The sequence below is a fragment of the Cherax quadricarinatus genome, chromosome 28 (genome assembly GCF_038502225.1).
Source record: "Cherax quadricarinatus isolate ZL_2023a chromosome 28, ASM3850222v1, whole genome shotgun sequence".
In the NCBI taxonomy this organism is placed as follows: Eukaryota; Metazoa; Arthropoda; class Malacostraca; order Decapoda; family Parastacidae; genus Cherax; species Cherax quadricarinatus.
The window spans coordinates 29,517,432-29,536,480 of NC_091319.1; the positions used below are offsets into that span (position 1 = coordinate 29,517,432).

The 19,049-nt window shown below is 43.1% G+C and overlaps 1 protein-coding gene across 2 annotated transcripts in view; it reads left to right on the plus strand.

Moving 5' to 3' along the window:
• Positions 1-12,695: 12,695 nt before the first annotated feature.
• LOC138853338 (anti-lipopolysaccharide factor-like) overlaps positions 12,696-19,049 on the plus strand; it is a 46,215-nt gene continuing 39,861 nt past the window's right edge. Inside the window, exon 1 of one of the 2 annotated variants that reach the window (XM_070089507.1) lies at positions 12,696-12,839. The gene's annotated coding sequence lies outside the window, so the exon portion shown is untranslated. Of the gene's footprint in view, positions 12,861-19,049 lie in introns of both variants that reach the window. The other variant, XM_070089508.1, reaches the window with a different exon arrangement.

The window sequence follows — 19,049 nt, forward strand, 5'->3', positions numbered from 1 at the left end:
AGGCAGAACTTGCGATCTTGGCTTAAATAGCAACGTTCATTTTGCCATATAGGACAAGTGAAAATTTGTGTATGCAATAATTTCGCCAAAATAATCCTGAACCTAACGAAAAAAATATATTTCACTGTGTTTATTTAGTATTAAATTATTGTAAACAAATCTAAAATATATTTAGTTGGGTTAGGCTAAAATAAATTGATCTTGTTATAATAAGGTTAGGTAAGTTTTCTAAGATTCTTTTGGTGCAAAATTATAAATTTTTACATCAACATTAATGAAAAAAATATATCTTTAAACGTATAAGAGAAAATTTTAGAAAGGACTTAATTTTAAATGAGTTCTTGCAAATTGACCAGTTTTACATATTCGGCACGACATATATATATATATAAATATATAAATATATGTTATATAAATATATATATATATATATATATATATATATATATATATATATATATATATATATATATATATATATATATATATATATATATATATATATATATATATATATATAAAACAATCTACAACATGGAGGACTGGCTCTCTGACAACAGAGAGTTTTCCCCGGCATGTTCGTAAGCTCATACACTATAGATGATTTTGCGTTTTATAGTCCCATTAAAGAAACTATTTTATAAGACAAGCCAGATACACCTTGGATTATGTGAAAATTAAAAAATCTTGCACGTGACTAAGTGGCATATGAGAAAACATTTATTTGCCTACTGTGGCGATAATATAAGGTCACTTATTAACTGTAGGTAATGCCTCGAGATTTTTAAGTTGTGAAGCGAAGTTTGTCAATATTATAAAAAAATAGCACGGAGGCATAATATAACTGATGGTATAATTCACCCTATTTTTTGCAGAAATTTCGATAATATGGAGAGGTATAGCATACCGAACTGAACAAAAATATCTTCATTACCAACATTTGGTACATCTCGTTTGCTGTTAAATACCGATCCATAACTGAGCGGAAATGCGACTTTTTGATCGGTTGCTAAAAAGTTTATAATTACATACTTGGAGATAAGTTGGTCAAAATGAAGTTACATTCTAATATATTGTGTGGTAATAAATGTTCATCAGTCCCGCACATTAGTTTATATTGTGCTTCAACAATATAAACTAGCAAAAAATACCTGGTTTTTCCATGTTAAACCATATTACAAATAAAGTTTCTTGTTATCATGACATTATGAGAGCTATTTGTCATTCTAATCTGAAAAAAAATGTTGAAGCTAATCAAAGTGCTTTTTAAAAGTATTTACATATGGTAAGAACAGTCTTCGTTTAAGTTGTTTCAGATAGTTATACCTACAACCTCTTGGTCTGTTGGTTTGAGTAGTTTGTTAACAAAATCGTCGCCTTTAAAATCTTAGTGTGAAAGTATCCACTTATGGCGTATAGTAAAGGAAACATTTCACTACGAATGGCCTCTTCAAAAGAAGACATCAGTGGCAAAACATTTTTTTAACGTCAAAACTATTCATATGTCCGCTTTCACATCTTGTTGGTATCTCTATTTCCTATACACGCTTAATATTACTTCATTTGCTTTCGGTAGTGTCAGTAATTGCAAAGATTTCAAACTTTCCGAGGAGTGTTCTGTGTGTCAATTTGAGTCTCTATAGAACAGAGGTGCTAATTACCATTCACAGGAGGTTTGACTAAACTTTTCATTACCCCCCCCCCCCCGCCTCTCCCTCTTAGGTCAACTATTTGTCCACCTGTTCTTATATAAAGGGAAAAAATAAACCACATCACCCCACGTAGATCTTTGCTTAAACGTTCGTTTTTTAGCACTTTATCTCATCTCTAGGAGATGGCACTTGTTCACTTTACCAACAGTTTCTTTTACCATACAAGAATATCCAAAATTAAATCAAAGGAAATATACTGTGGTAATTATAAACCAATATTAAATGCAATTTAATTATTTATTTAAGCTAGTACTGAAAATATAGTGTATTTACAATTACTGGTTCCAGCGTTTCTCAGTCTTTTTACCCTTGCGGATCCCTAGAAATAATTTTCATGTCTCAGGGAACTCATACATGAAAATTTATATCATTATTAATATCTTTCTTTCTCTTTTATAAACTTTAAGTTCATAAGTAAAATATAACATATGTTTTTCAGATAACTGGTCTAAGAAAAATATAAAACGTTTTTCTCAAGTTTACTGAAAATCGAACTGCATGTTCAAGAGACTTCACATGAAGGTTTTCATTCACACACAAAACAAAATTAATTATATCTTTAAACAAAATAAAGATAAACCTAAATAACCAATATCATATATAACACACATAAACAGAACGAAAACAGGTAATAAATAAATAATAATAATCATTTATTGACAATGTTGAAAAGGCATAAGATAATCAAGGCAAAATGGCATGTAAACAAATTTATGAGTCTAGGAGATGTTATTTTTGTAGCCAAATTATATAATGAAATCTTCACTAATGTGAAGCCTGTGGTTGTCTTTTGATATACAAATACTTAATTTAGGGTCGAACTTTAGATAAACACACGGATTTCATCTTCAACTGAAAGGAGATGATCTCTGTGTTTGCTCTTGATAATTGGTCAGTAAGAAAACGCTTGCTCACACATATAAGAAGTTGAAAACTGCAGTGAGGCTAAAAACTCAAGTAGGCCACTTGATATACGAATCCGTCACGTACAACTCAAGTCCACTAACCACTGAAAGTGCTCTCACACTGGTGCAGTATAGACGTCACTAGATATATTTCCCCCGTGAATGATATAACATGTTAAAGAATCTATTATAATACCCAAGAATTTTCCAAGAATTTGCCGACTTGTATAGTAAAATTACGAATATAGAATCAAACAGAAATGACTCAGAAATGCGTTTACATATAATTTTTTTTTTTTTTTTTTTTTTTTTTTTTTTTTTTTTTTTTTTTTTTTTTTTTTTTTTTTTTTTTTTTTTTTACTCCCATGCACACCCCAATTACACACAATCGTTCTCTCTTGCACTTATCACTCCCTCACGCACATGCACACCAAACCAACATCTTTCGTTTGGCAAGCCCGTTTGGTACCCCCCCGTTTTTTTATCTAATGCTTTACACAACAATCTAAACCCACTTCCCCCCCCCCTCACAACTCTAGCAACTCCCCAACAGTTATGGACCTGTAACCCTCAGTGAAAGCTCCCTCCCATCTCCTCCCATAAATTCCCCGATTCCTATTCATTGTCCTACAAAAAATCCTCGCTAAAACTCTTTTCCTCGTCTCCCCATTATCCACCCCTCTCATTCCCCACGATATGTACACGAAATCCACCATGATATAAGCTACTCCCCGTGCCACATTCTCCCCCACCCCCCCTATATCAAGACTCAGCGCTCTCAACACTGACACCCCAGTTCCTCCTATCCTCCTGACCACTTTCCCCAGCCATTCCCTCACACTCCCCAAAAAATCGCAAAAGTATACCACGTGATAGGCTGTTTCCAACTCCCCACATAACCCACACCAACCCTCCTCTACCACACGTCTGTTTCTGAGGACTGATCCAGTAGGCAGAATCCCATGTAAAAATTTAAACATGATCTCTCGCACCCTGGGCCCTAACTTTAGTTTACCGAACAGACTCCATATAGCTCCCCATGCATACATCGGGAACAGCCCCTCAACTGGGGCCGTCTCCTCTACCCTCAATATTCGATATAAATCCCTCACCTTTAATTTGTCTGGCTCGCGCGCCCACAAAAGTGCCCTCAACAAAATCTCACACTCCCTCCATTCCCCACCCACATACATTCCCCTCAAAATATCATGTAACCTTTGCATGCATGTCCCCCTCTGTCCCCCTAATCTTTTCCACTCCCACCTGACAAAAATGCATTTCACCCTCCTTCCCAGGTCCAATAGACCTAAACCTCCCTTCCTCACCGGCAAAGTCACCACCTCCCTCTTCATCCATTCACATCCTGAGCCCCATAAGAACCTAAAAACACTTCTAAGGATACGAGTAATGTCAGCTCTCAGCAATGGAAAAACTGCTGCTACATACCATACCTTACTGTACAGCAATACGTTAATAACAATCGCCCGTTGCAACAATGTCAAGTGATAAGACCGCAACATCCCCAACCGATGTTCCACGCGTTCCACCATTCTCAACGAATTCGCCTCCCTAGCCTCCCGTATGGTCGCTCTATACGAAATGCCACATATTAATAACTGACCTTCCTGCCTTCTCACCACATCACAGTCCCAATCAACTCTGTCTCTCCACTCCCCTAGCCCCATGATCTTTGTTTTCTCAACGTTTACCGTCATGCCTGTCGCCCCTCCAAACATGCCAACCACCCCTCCCAACTCTCCCAATCTTGTTCCCTTCCGGACTAGGAGTGTCGTGTCATCCACGTAACCTACCACATGATGCCTAATCAAGCCCTCCCTCGACCCCTCCCCACCACACACTCTGGTCTCAACCAACCTATAAAATGGATCTTGCACACATGCGAATAATAACTGTGATAGCGGGCAACCCTGCCTCAAGCCCCTATCCATGTTCACCACACCTCCCACACGTCCATTGATCTGAATTCTCGCTTTTGCCCCTTTATACAACGTTTCAACCCACCCCACAATCTCATCCCCAAAACCTTGTTTGTTAAGGATCTGTCTTAAACCCTCCCTTTCCACCTGATCATAAGCACCCTGCCAATCAATCGCCACCATACCCCCTCCTTCCTGCGTCCCCTCAAAACTCTCAACAAACCCCTTTAGAATTCCGTGCCCCATGACCATCGACCGTCCTGGCAACCCTAGTTGACCTTTTGAAACTACACGTCCCACCACACATTTTAACCTATTCCCCAAAATCTTCGCGAACAATTTATAGTCCGCACACATGAGAGTAATCGCCCTGTAATCCTTAAGTGTACTCTGCCCCTTACCCTTGGGCACAAGCACTACGACCCCTGTACTTTGCTTCTCGCCCAATTCCCCCCCCTCTTTCATTCTGTTGAACAGCGTTACTAAAAAATCCCTTAACAGATCCCAATGTTTTAAGTAAAATTCACTTGGTAGTCCATCAATACCTGGTGCTTTGCCTCTGCACATGTCTACAAGCGCTCTCCATATCTCCCCCTCTTCAATCTCCCCACCCAAAGCTTCCCTGTCCTTACTCCCCAGAGCTACGGGCTCTACAGCACACACCCCATCAAGATCCTCTCTATTAACTCCTTTACTTTTCCAATAATGCCCATACCACGCATCCGCGAATATACTCATCACCTCCGTTGTTTTTAACACCTGCCCCTCCCTAAACCCTTTCACCTCAGTGTGCACTTCCAAATCTGCTATTGTGGTCGCTGTCCTCCTCTGCTGTTGTCTCCTCAACACACATGCCGATGGCTTATCCCCCCAAAGCACTTCCTCCACACCCGCCTGCACCCGCACCGCATGAAATCTCTCCTCCTGCACCTCTCTTATCCTGCTCTTCAGATCATCTATTGCCTCTGTTTGGAATACCCCTCCCACTACTCCTTGTTCATGATAGTATCCTATTCTACTTTCCAAATAATTTGTTAATCCATACTTCAGTCGATTTATCCGCTTCCCCTCACCCACGTAAAACCTACGAATCCTCTCCTTGGCCACACTGTCCCACCAACGTACAACATTATCAACCCTTTTTGCCTCCTCACTTAGCTTCCTCCACAGCGAATCAAACCCTTCCTCCACTTCCTCATCCTCAAGGAGTCGCGTGTTTAATTTCCAGTAGCTTTCAAACCGTTTCACTAACGAGTCCCATGCTACCCCCACCACCACTGCCCTGTGATCTGAATAAATTGCTTCTATAGTGTTAAAAGACTCCACTGAAACCCCTTGCGTTATATAGATCCTATCCAGTCTAGCTGCGTATTCCCTCCTTACGTACGTATGTTGCACTTCACCTATTCCACCCCAAAATGCATCTCGTACCCCAATATCTCTACACAGGTCTCGCAACACGTTTGAAAAATATCCTGCCCCCGCTGGCATCGCATCAAATCTCCGTATTATACAATTCCAATCTCCCCCAATCAATGCAACCCTGGGCAGTGCTCTCAAGAAATACACCAGATCATCCCTTACAAAAGCCGATTTTGCCCTCGCATCATTCTCCGCCGGAGCATACACTCCAACAAAGGACACGCGTTCACGCATCCACCACCCGTCCACTCTCATTATTCTTCCCTCACCCCCCCCCTCAAACCTTTGCAAAACAAACGGGCTTGCCTCTCGAATTAAAACACCTACTCCACCTTTTAAACGTGTCGTTGGAGTTACAAAAGCCCTATATCCATCCACCTCCAGCAATTTTCCTATTTTCAAGTTATGCTCTTGTATAAAGACAACATCTACCTTATAACGATACAGCAGTCCTCGCAACCATACACACTTACCACTCTTACATAAACCATTAACATTAATTGTCATACACCTTAGGCCTGCTTACGTTTTCCACCCACTTTTCCCCACCACATTTTTCCGCTGTCCAGTAACCTCATACACACCGTCCTTGGCACTCACCCCATCCCCTCCACTCCTAACCCCTAGCTGGCGTTTCTTTTTCTCTGTGCCTCTACACACACCTTCAATCCCCGCCTTTTTCCCTGGTCTTTGTGCTGGAGTGAGGACGTCATCCGAGTCAGAAGTGACAGCTGCCCGCTTCCTCGACACTTCCTCTTCCGCCATGCTAGTCTCCTGACCTTCCTCATTGTGCACCTCCACCTCTATCACCTCATTCCCCTTCTCACTACTTGGCCAAGCCGACATTACATTCCTTTCTTCAGACCCGCATGCTTCCCCTTGTCCCTGTACCTGGTCTCCCGTCGTTACCTCTGTCAAGGCTTCCTCCGATTTAGGGAACATCTCCTGCAAAACTGTCTCAAGCACTACGTCAATTTCAACGTCATTTGGTACGTCCTTGTCCGCCTCGTGAATCACATCCTCATCAGACGCACTCAATTGCTGCACTGCACCCTCATGCTCCACCTCACGTTGCATTTCCTCCACTTCCTCACTCCACAACCGACCACGCCTACGTCCATCCTGGCGGTTCTGATCTGTCACTGTAGGTCCTCGCCTCGTAATGTCACTTCTTGGTATTCCCTGGCCAGTCCTCCGCCGCACACATTCAGCCGCTATGTGATCATAACCATCACACAGTCTACAAGTTCTACGTTGGCCAGCGTAAGTTACGAGTATTTGTGTCCTAAATTCATCTAAGAACACATACGAAGGTATAGGTTGCCTCAGAGTCATCTTTAGGTTAAAACTACCTTCCGGATAACCCACATAAGCCCCTGCCGTCCACTTGCCTGGTTGAGCTACGTGTACAGTTCCAAACTTCCCGAACACACTACGTAGGTCAGCTTCATTTGCCTCGAAAGGCACATTACGTAACTTTACATACGTAAATTGACTCGAAACATCGACCATCTTTACCAGGATGCCCTCGTTAACCTCGATAGCAACATCCTGATATTGAGCAAGTAGATCCTCATACACGTGTGATGACAGCAGTTTCACGAACATTCGGTAGTTTCCATTTAAGGCTACACCGTAAAGGTCGCAATCCTCGATTCCATATGTCTCTCGAATAATCAGAGGCAACAACGTCAACGCCGAATCTTGATTAATTGTACCTCTCAGTAATTCTATGCCGACAGTGTTAATTCTGCGTCTCACCCCAACCACCATTGTGACAGCCTGGCTAGCACTTGCGCCTGTCAGAGAGGAGTAGCAAAAACGTCCACCCTCACCGGCAGCTGGGCGAGGAATGTGTTTACATATAATTACCCTATTTACCACTATTTCTCTCGAATCATTCGCGACCTAGCTGCCAGGGAGTGTGGACGTGCCTCATACCTCTCTGCTGACAGTCTAGCAAGCTATCCAGTGACGTCATGGTATTCAGCGTGAGGAGGCGGGTGAATACCGTTGGTATACAGCTTGTTCGGGGGGCGATTACGTCTGAGAATGAACAAGTTTTGCTACCTAAGATTATCCGTGACACTTATGATATTGCGGACAAGGATTTGTACGGTGTGGCATTAAATGGCGCCTACCGAATTTTTGTGAAACTACTCTACGAGCCAGTGTACGAGCAGCTGGTTGAGCAATTCCAAGATCTCTGCGTAGATGTGTCCCCTGACGTGCATGTGCGTATGGTGGATGTTTCTCGACAATATACGTGGGTGAAACTGCGCAATGTGCCCTTCGAGGCCGATGCAACGGATCTCCGCAGTGTTTTCAGAAGATACGGAGTGGTACACATGGCTAAACAAGGCATGCGGGTGGCTGGGGCGTATGTTGGTCTCCCAGACGGTTCGTTTACCCTTAAGATGTCTCTACGCCAGGCCATACCATCGTATGTGTACCTTGATGACTTCCGCACACAGGTCATGGTGTCTTATGCTGGTCAACGACGGACGTGTCGCCTCTGCGGTGAATATGATCATATGGCAGCAGAGTGTGGGCAACGCGGGCAGGCCAGAAGGCCAGCCGGTGGATCAACGAATGACGATGGGCAGGAGGCTCCCATACGTGGACGAAAAGGAGATGGTGGCCACGGTCGGCTTGGAGTGAGGAGATTGAGGAGCCAGTGGTGGTGTCGAATCTGGAGCTGTCGTCTCTCGAGTCACCTGCATCGCCGGTGGTACAGCAGGCTTCCGGGGAAGACCAGGTGACGGTGGAAGTGGAGGACTTGGATGCGACAATAGCGTCTGTTTTGCATACCATGTTCTCATCTACGGATGTGGTCTCCCCGGCTGTGACGACGGCCAGTCCGGAGATCGTGTCTGTGGCGGTCGAGCAGCAGCAGGAGGAGGTTGTTGGTGCTGGTGGGGCTGGCGGGGACGTGGTGACCCCTCGTCAGAAGGCAGAGACGAAGGTGGTGGTGGAGGTACATCATGTGGACGATCCGGTCACAAACATGGAGGAGGATGCTGGGACGAGGAAGAGGGCTGCAGCAATGTCGGACTCTGACGACGTCCTGACGCCGGCTCAACGAACAGGGAAGAAAGCATCGGTAGATGGGGGGGGGGGGCGGTGTGCTAGTGGAGGTGAGCAGCGACAGCAGGTGGTGCCAGGTGGCACGGGTGTCGTGCGTGGAGAGCATGGCAAACGTGGCCCCTAGGGCCCAAGTGGGCATGCAAAAGTACAAGTGGGGCAGCGAGGGAGGAAACCTTAGCCAGGTGTGAGGGGGGGGTTTAGACAGGGGCGGGAATAGTCGTGGAAGGTGTGATGAGGTCTGCTGCTTGATGGCAGCGACGGTTAATGGCGTGTGTGTCTGGGGGCACCAGATAGCGTGCTCCTTGAGAGAGGGGCATGTGCCCAGTGTTAGGATGAAAGTGGCTTGATATGTGCTGTTCAGATGTGTCTGCAAATTGTGGAGTATGAGTAGTGTTAGGTTCTGGTTAGAGGTGTTGCTGCCTGCGCCTGTGTGCGCCTAAGGTACGCTGGTGCGGTTGAGGTGGCGTGTGCTGCTGCTGTGTGTATGAATCTTGGACTGTATGTTGTATGATAGTGGGTGGGGTCTGTATGGTGGAGGTTTGAGGAGCATTCTTATGTTCTATGTCAAGTATTGGGTATGTATTTTATACCTATGCATACACAATGTATAAAAACACTGGTAGTGTTACTTGTGCAGGACCTGCTGTTATGAGGCCTCTTGTATGCACAAGGACAGACCCTTTGTAATTACTTGAGGATATTTGTGAAATGGGTTGTGTATATACATGTACTGTATCAATGTGTTACGATGTTGTATTCTTTTTCTTTACTGTATAATTTGTATGTTTGGTTGTGAATAGGTTTGGGTGGGACATGCAAGGGGGGGAGGGGGGTTGAGGCTTCAAACACGTTTGTGTTGGTGATAATTTTTAGGGTAGGTGTCTTTCCTGTAGTGAAATACTTATGTGTGCTACATGCCTTTTATGTTGTAGCAATGTAATGTTTGTTGTGATATATATCTTGTTAGTACACTGTTCAGGCAGTCTTGTGGTCGTTTAATACACTTTGTGGACAAGCATGACAACTGTTATATTAATGTATATATGTCAATATGTCCGTGAGCTGTGGTAAACCTGTTTGATTTAGAATAGGGGGGTAAAAGGGGGGGGGGTGTTGGATGCCACACGGAGTTGTGTGTGGTTCATTAGGCGATGGAAGGTTATCGCATCAGTTGCCGGATAGGTCTTGTATTTTATTTATTAACTGTTCTGTACTGTTTTAAATACAATCTTGCTTAACATAGGTGCATGGGATATAATGCTTAGGGGATGAGGGACAGTTTGTGTCAGCACAAAGTTAAACGTCTGTGTGCTTTTCACAATGAAATTTATAATTCTGTGTAAGAATTGATACTGTGTTCTTTTATCTATTTAATGTATTGTATTGTTTGAAATAAAATATAAAAAAAAAAAAATTCTCTCGAAAGCTCTAGCGACCTCTCGTGGAACCCTAGGGTTCCGGGAACCCCGACTAAAAAACTCTGGGTTACTTTGACACATGACGCAAGGGACTAGGAATAATAATAATAATAATAATAATAATAATAATTTATTATTATTATTATTATTATAACATAGGAAGGTTTTTGCAATAATGTAACAGATAAAAGTGAAAAGAAGGAATATATTGAAAATTTTAAACATTGTCAGTTATACAGGACATAAAATATCCGTTTTCTATTTGATAGCGAAGGTTCTTTCTTCACTTCTTGACTCATGGCAACTATTGTCCGGCCGCAGCTCCTGGCTCTGTCTCGTGGTAAAAACACACTTTTTTCCACACTCGAGACAAGCTACTCACCCAACCATGGTTGCCTGTTTTCTCCTGAATGGAGACCAAGCATTCTGATCCTGGTTATAGTCAATACAAGGTATTTTTTGAGGTTACAAATGATGATTAATACTGATAAGTATGTAAGAAAAACACATACGATAACTAGAATATTTTATTAAGGAAACGTTTCCCATCCAGCGTTTTTTCCCAGTCTAAAACAGAAAATATAAAACAAAGAGTATATATAGTTCGTCAGGTCATGTGTTGCACGGACTGTAGAGCTGAGCTAGGGATGGCTGTGTCCTGCTTGGGTATGATTTGTTTCTTAAGAAATAATTAAACTGCTTATGGTGTGAGTGATGATGTTGGCAGCAACGAGAGCCGATTCTAAACAGCGTCTGCAAAATACGTCGGATATCTTAACAATCCTTGCATTTTGGTAATCCATAAGATAGTTATTGGTGCTACGCTGTATGATTAAAATCAAAATCAAACTGTTTTTATTTCCTTGTGAAGCTTACAATGTGTGGTTTACATGTTACAGAATACTAATTACAAAGAAGGCCATTAGCATGCCTAGACTTTTCGGGCAGTGCAGTGATGTAGACACTATTCTATTCATATCCCAGGCAAGCGTTTCTATGATCACTGATGAGTTATTTGAGGCCTCTGTATGTTCCCTATGTATATTTTCTCACTTGTTCCGCGCGGGATGGTGAAAAAAACAGTGGTGAATTATGTGTGAGCAAATCACTCTGCATTGCAGCACAGCTTTTCCTTTGTTTTTTTTGTAATATTTTAGAAGAGCAAATTGTCTGAAATTGTCCTAGGTGATTTTTAGTTGCATAATTACCAACTAACCATACATTAGCACAGCAAAGGTCCTGTTTGTCTAGCTTTCAATCTGAGTACTGCCAGTTTAGTGTCATCGTATCACTGATGCTCTTTGGTTATCATAGGTGTAGGGGTTTTCATGTATGGGTGAGGAGGGATATTTGTGTTATCTCAAGTTCATGTTTGTGTGGTTGTTAATGATTTATTCTGTGTAAGACCTGTTTTTGTCTTTATCTATCTCTTGTATTGTATTGTTCTAAATAAAATATAAAAAAAAAAAAAAAAAAAAAAAGATGCTCTTTGATATGCTGATTTTTTCCTTTTTAGTTAGCCCAATAATAATGAAGTCATAGGTAGTAATTACATTAAATTTAAAAGATTCATGCTAGTATCACCTTGAAATAAGGCGAAGATTTTCGTTGGCACTGAGTACGGATCATGTTTATCATTCTATATTCGTACTAGAGAACAGTAGTGGTAGTGAGTTCTGACGCCGTTTGCAGCTCTATAATTCAGTTTAAAACTGAGTCCTGACTTTTTTTTACCACTGTTTATAAAAAGGGACTGTAGAACAAGACAGTGGCACCAGCGGAATCTTGAGTTGTTTATCAAATGTCATCTGGGTTTTCATGCATCAGGATCCTCTCGAATATTCATGTACACGCGCAAGATTACTTAAAGCTGCGCATAGGACAAGCAGCTTTAAGTACACCTCCCCTCAAGGAAGGTTCCTTGATGTTGGTGAGGGGCTCTTGATTTAGGGAATTGGATCTATGCTCCAGTTCCCCAAATTAAGCCTGAATGCCTTCCACATACCCCCCCAGGCGCTGTATAATCCTCCGGGTTTAGCGCTTCCCCCTTGATTGTAATAATAATAATAATAATTTAAGTACACCTAGCGCTTAGCACTGTCTGGGATGACAACAATCGTAGCTGACTGAAGCTCAAAACGTTTAACCATGCTGTAGACTGATAACTCTACAGTATTCATCAAGACTCTCGACCATCTTCACACAATAAATATTTTTTGTAATTGTAATGCAGGAAAACCAGTTTAATAATTTTCCTAGAAACGATCACTGAAGGAGCATATAATGCAAGTGAAGCACCCCAGCCACCAGTCGCGCCTCCTCGCTCATCAGGAATACTACAGACAGCGTTCTCAGGAGGTACCTTCCCTGATTCTAACAGTAATGTCCTGATACTTCCCACAGATCACTCTACTGTACACTTATCTTTCACTTGTTGTTAATGTTTGTTCCTCTTAACCAGCTGGCCCAGGCTCTAGACTGCTAATGTCTAACAATTTTTATGCAGGATAGGATTTGCAAGAGAAAAAGCTAAACGCGTAGAGAAAGACATCTAGTTCGATTCCCGAAAGAGGAGAGTAGGTCCAGTTCTTTGGACCTATGATGGTTAAAACTTAATATGAGTGAAACTGTATTCTCAGTGCATTATTATTATTATTATCCTTATTAACGCTGCTGTGACGTAAAGGCTAACAGTGTTATGTTGAACATATTGAGACAAGTGATATCCTGCGCAACCAACCTCGCTATATTGACGTATGTTGAGCCATTGTTTGTTACTAGTGGTGCCTGTGTTGAGCCCTAGCTCTTGGTCCACGTGGGCCATGGCTTATGTCACTAGTGGTGCCTGTGTTGGTTGAACAATAGCTCTTAGTCCTTGGGTGTCACGGTTATCTAGTGATCTCTTCGTGGGATGATTCCTACCACTTGATCCTTCTGGCCCACAGTTGTTAACCAGTGACTTCTGGCATGTGGCATTAAGCCTAAAAACCTTCCTTTTCTTTTTATCACTCCGGCAGAGGTGTACATATACCATAATTCAAATGACTCTCAGAACCCTACCAACCCCATCCTTCCTTCAGAGTTCTTCCCACACCTGGTCAAGCACGTTAAGAAATTAGAGAAAGTGCAAAGGTTTGCAATAGGACTAGTCACATAGCTAAGGGAATGTCTTACGAAGAATGGTTAAGGGAAATCATCCTGACAATACTGGAGGACAGGAGGGTTAGAGGAGACATTATAACGTCATATAAAATTCTGCGAGGAATTAACAAGGTAGACAAAGATAGGATGTTCAAGAGATGGGACACAGAAGCAAAGGGTCACAGATGGAAGTTGAAGACTCAGATGAGTCGGAGGGATGTTAATAAGTACTTCTTCAGTCATAGAGTTGTCAGGAAGTGGCATAGTCTGGAAAATGACGTAGTGGAGGCAGGAACCATACATAGTTTCAAGAAATGGTTTCATTAAGTACATAGAGCAGGGAGAGACAGGACCAGTAGCAATCAGTGATGAGGAAGAGCCAGGAGCTATGAATCGACCCCTGCAGCCACAAATAGGTGAGTGCACATACACACAAGCACACACATGATGACTTTACAGGACAGTCAAGTCAACCATTGTATCAAGTCAACCATTGTATCTATGACCCCCCGCTGGGGCTCATTGATACAATACTCTGGGAGAAACAATGGTATTCTCGTGGATGTAAAATGGCAAAATGCAGAAATACAAGAGTATGAAATAAGTTCAGATTACACACAATGAACAGTCTCTCTTACGGAAGAGAGAAAGGGTGCCAAAACAATTTGAAATTTGCTCAGCATTAAAGGCAAAAGCAGGAAAACAGCTAATTCTTAGTCACTTCAGAAGGAAAACAATGAGTGATTTAAACAAGGAGGAAATCTCATAGAAAATGACAGGGAGCAATGCAGCAAGCTTAATAAAAGATTGTGTTCATAAATGAGTAACAGCCAGTATCAGAGATGGAAAGTGAGATAAACCCAATGGAGCTATCAGTTATTGAAGCAACTGATGAGGAGGTAAAGAGATTCTTAGTGGAAATAGATACATCGAAGGCATCGAGAGTAGAGAGAATATCACCATGTACATTATGGGAAGCAGCTTAAGTACCGAACACAAATATTTAAATTTCTAATCACAAGGTGATTGGAGGAAAATAAATGTAATACCAATATTCAAGAAAGAAGACCGACTAGAAATCTTGAATTGCAAGTTACTGAAAAATACATTAGAAGACTTTTTGTACATATGAAGAACAAAATTTCGAGCAGAGCACAAGCATGAGTTTAGAATAGATTTGTATGCCTTGCAACCCTTTTAGGTACATTATTAATTAAGCGAGGTTAGACAGGAAAGAGGAGAACTTGTGACTCCATATTTCCAAACTATAAGAAGGTAACGCTGATGAGAGTATCGGGGAAGCCGATTTGCCGGATCTGAATTCCGGCTGTGGGTTCCAGACTGGTGTTGCAAACTCAATATTGGCTTGAAGTACACTGTTTACAGAGTCTTGAACGATTCCTTACAGAAGTATCGGAACGCCCTTGTTAGGTTTGCCAGGTGCCCATATGCTGCAACAGTTATCTGGCTGATGTGCGCCTCGGGAGATGTGCTCGGTATTATACTCACCCCAAGATCCTTTTCCTTGAGTGAGGTATGCAGTCTTTGGCCACCTAGCCTCTAATCTGCCTGCTGTCTTCTTTGCCCTTTCCCGATCTTCATGACTTTGCATTTGGCGGGGATAAACTCGAGGAACCAGTTGCTAGACCAGGCTTTCAGCCTGTCCAGATTCCTTTGTAGTCCTCCCTGATCCTCATCCGATTTAATTTTCCTTATTAACTTCACATCATCTTCAAACAGAGACACTTCTGAGTCTATCCCTTCAGTCATGTTATTCACATATACTAAAAAAAGCACCGTTCCTAGGACTGACCCCTGTGGAACCCCGCTTGTCACAGGCGCCCACTCTGACACCTCTTCACGTACTATGACTCGTTATTGCCTTCCTGTCAGATATTCCCTGATCCATTGCAGTGCCTTTCCTATTATGCTTGCCTGATCCTCTAGCTTTTGCACTAATCTCTTGTGAGGAACTGCCTTCTTGCAGTCCAAGAAAACGTAATCTACCCTCCCCTCTTTCTCGTCTCGTACTTCCGTTACCTTGTCATAAAACTCCAAAAGGACTGTGACACAGGATTTCCTGTCCCTGACACCGTGCTGGTGTCGTTTATAAGCTTGTTCCTTTCTAGGTGCTCCACCACTCTCCCCTTGATAATCTTCTCCATAACTTTTCGTACCATACATGTCAGTGACACTAGTCTGTAATTTAATGCCGCGTGTCTGTCTCCTTTCTTAAAAATTTGGACCACATTTGCAGTCTTCTATACCTCAGGTAATTGCCCAGTTTCAGTGGATGTGTTAAGATTGTTGTTAGTGGCACACACAGCATCTCTGTTCCCTCTCTAAGGACCCATGGAGAGATGTGCGGTCCCACCGCTTTTGAGGTATTAAGTTCACTTAGCAGCTTCTTTACCTCCTCCTCGGTTGTGTGTATTTCATCCAGTTCTTGTTGGTATATCCCTTGTTGGTGTAGTCCCCTATTCTGACTTCCCAGAGTCCTTTCTGTCTCCACTGTAAATACTTCTTTAAATATCATTTTGAGCTCCTCACATACTTCTTGGTTGTTTCCTGTGAGCTCCCCACCTTCATTCCTCATCCTGATTACCTGGTCCTTAACTGTTGTTTTCCACCTGATGTGGCTATACAACAGCTTCGGGTCAGACATGACTTTCGATTCTGTAGCACACTTACTTTTTGCCATCCTACATCTTTGGATGAACCAATGGCTCGTTCTGGTCTTCCCAATATTTCTGTTACCTTTGGGAACAAACCTCTCCTCTGCCTCCTCGAATTTTGTTGTCACGTAGTCCATAATTCTTATACTGGTTTTCCTGCCAGTTCTCTCTCCCACTGAACGACTTGCAGGAAGTTCCTCATGCCAATGTAGTCCCCCTTTTGTAATTCGGCTTCTCCCGTCCTATTCCTGCTACCTTCTCCACTTGTAGCTCAACTACGTATTCAAAGCACAGAACCACATGATCACTAGCTCCAAGGGACCTTTCGTACGTGATATCCTCGATGTCCAAACTACTCAAGGTGAATGCTATGTCCTATCTTGCTGGTTCATCTTCATCTCTCTCTCTCTCTCTCTCTCTCTCTCTCTCTCTCTGGTAGTGTGTGTGTAGTGTGTGTGTGTGTGTGTGTGTGTGTGTGTGTGTGTGTGTGTGTGTGGTGTGTGTGTACTCACCTAGTTGTACTCACCTAGTTGAGGTGGCGGGGGTCGAGTCCGAGCTCCTGGCCCCGCCTCTTCACTGATCGCTACTAGGTCACTCTCCCTGAGCCGTGAGCTTTATCATACCTCTGCTTAAAGCTATGTATGGATCCTGCCTCCACTACATCGCTTCCCAAACTATTCCACTTACTGACTACTCTGTGGCTGAAGAAATACTTCCTAACATCCCTGTGATTCATCTGTGTCTTCAGCTTCCAACTGTGTCCCCTTGTTACTGTGTCCAATCTCTGGAACATCCTGTCTTTGTCCACCTTGTCAATTCCTCTCAGTATTTTGTATGTCGTTATCATGTCCCCCCTATCTCTCCTGTCCTCCAGTGTCGTCAGGTTGATTTCCCTTAACCTCTCCTCGTAGGACATACCTCTTAGCTCTGGGACTAGTCTTGTTGCAAACCTTTGCACTTTCTCTAGTTTCTTCACGTGCTTGGCTAGGTGTGGGTTCCAAACTGGTGCCGCATACTCCAATATGGGCCTAACGTACACGGTGTACAGGGTCCTGAATGATTCCTTATTAAGATGTCGGAATGCTGTTCTGAGGTTTGCTAGGCGCCCATATGCTGCAGCAGTTATTTGGTTGATGTGCGCTTCAGGTGATGTGCCTGGTGTTATACTCACCCCAAGATCTTTTTCCTTGAGTGAGGTTTGTAGTCTCTGACCCCCTAGACTGTACCCCGTCTGCGGCCTTCTTTGCCCTTCCCCAATCTTCATGACTTTGCACTTGGTGGGATTGAACTCCAGGAGCCAATTGCTGGACCAGGTCTGCAGCCTGTCCAGATCCCTTTGTAGTTCTGCCTGGTCTTCGATCGAGTGAATTCTTCTCATCAACTTCACGTCATCTGCAAACAGAGACACCTCAGAGTCTATTCCTTCCGTCATGTCGTTCACAAATACCAGAAACAGCACTGGTCCTAGGACTGACCCCTGCGGGACCCCGCTGGTCACAGGTGCCCACTCTGACACCTCGCCACGTACCATGACTCGCTGCTGTCTTCCTGACAAGTATTCCCTGATCCATTGTAGTGCCTTCCCTGTTATCCCTGCTTGGTCCTCCAGTTTTTGCACCAATCTCTTGTGTGGAACTGTGTCAAACGCCTTCTTGCAGTCCAAGAAAATGCAATCCACCCACCCCTCTCTCTCTTGTCTTACTGCTGTCACCATGTCATAGAACTCCAGTAGGTTTGTGACACAGGATTTCCCGTCCCTGAAACCATGTTGGCTGCTGTTGATGAGATCGTTCCTTTCTAGGTGTTCCACCACTCTTCTCCTGATAATCTTCTCCATGATTTTGCATACTATACATGTCAGTGACACTGGTCTGTAGTTTAATGCTTCATGTCTGTCTCCTTTTTTAAAGATTGGGACTACATTTGCTGTCTTCCATGCCTCAGGCAATCTCCCTGTTTCGATAGATGTATTGAATATTGTTGTTAGGGGTACACATAGCGCCTCTGCTCCCTCTCTCAATACCCATGGGGAGATGTTATCTGGCCCCATTGCCTTTGAGGTATCTAGCTCACTCAGAAGCCTCTTCACTTCTTCCTCGGTTGTGTGCACTGTGTCCAGCACTTGGTGGTGTGCCCCACCTCTCCGTCTTTCTGGAGTCCCTTCTGTCTCCTCTGTGAACACTTCTTTGAATCTCTTGTTGAGTTCTTCACATACTTCACGGTCATTTCATGTTGTCTCTCCTCCTTCCTTCCTTAGCCTGATTACCTGGTGCTTGACTGTTGTTTTCCTCCTGAAGTGGCTGTACAACAGTTTCGGGTCAGATTTGGCTTTCGCTGCTATGTCATTTTCATATTGTCTTTGAGCCTCCCATCTTATCTGTGCATATTCGTTTCTGGCTCTACGACTGTTCTCCTTATTCTCCTGGGTCCTTTGCCTTCTATATTTCTTCCATTCCCTAGCACACTTGGTTTTTGCCTCCCTGCACCTTTGGGTAAACCATGGGCTCATCCTGGCTTTTTCATTATTCCTGTTACCCTTGGGTACAAACCTCTCCTCAGCCTCCTTGCATTTTGTTGCTACATATTCCATCATCTCATTAACTGGCTTCCCTGCCAGTTCTCTGTCCCACTGAACCCCGTTCAGGTAGTTCCTCATTCCTGTGTAGTCCCCTTTCTTGTAGTTTGGCTTCATTCGTCCTGACCTTCCTGCTTCTCCCTCCACTTGTAGCTCTACTGTGTATTCGAAGCTTAA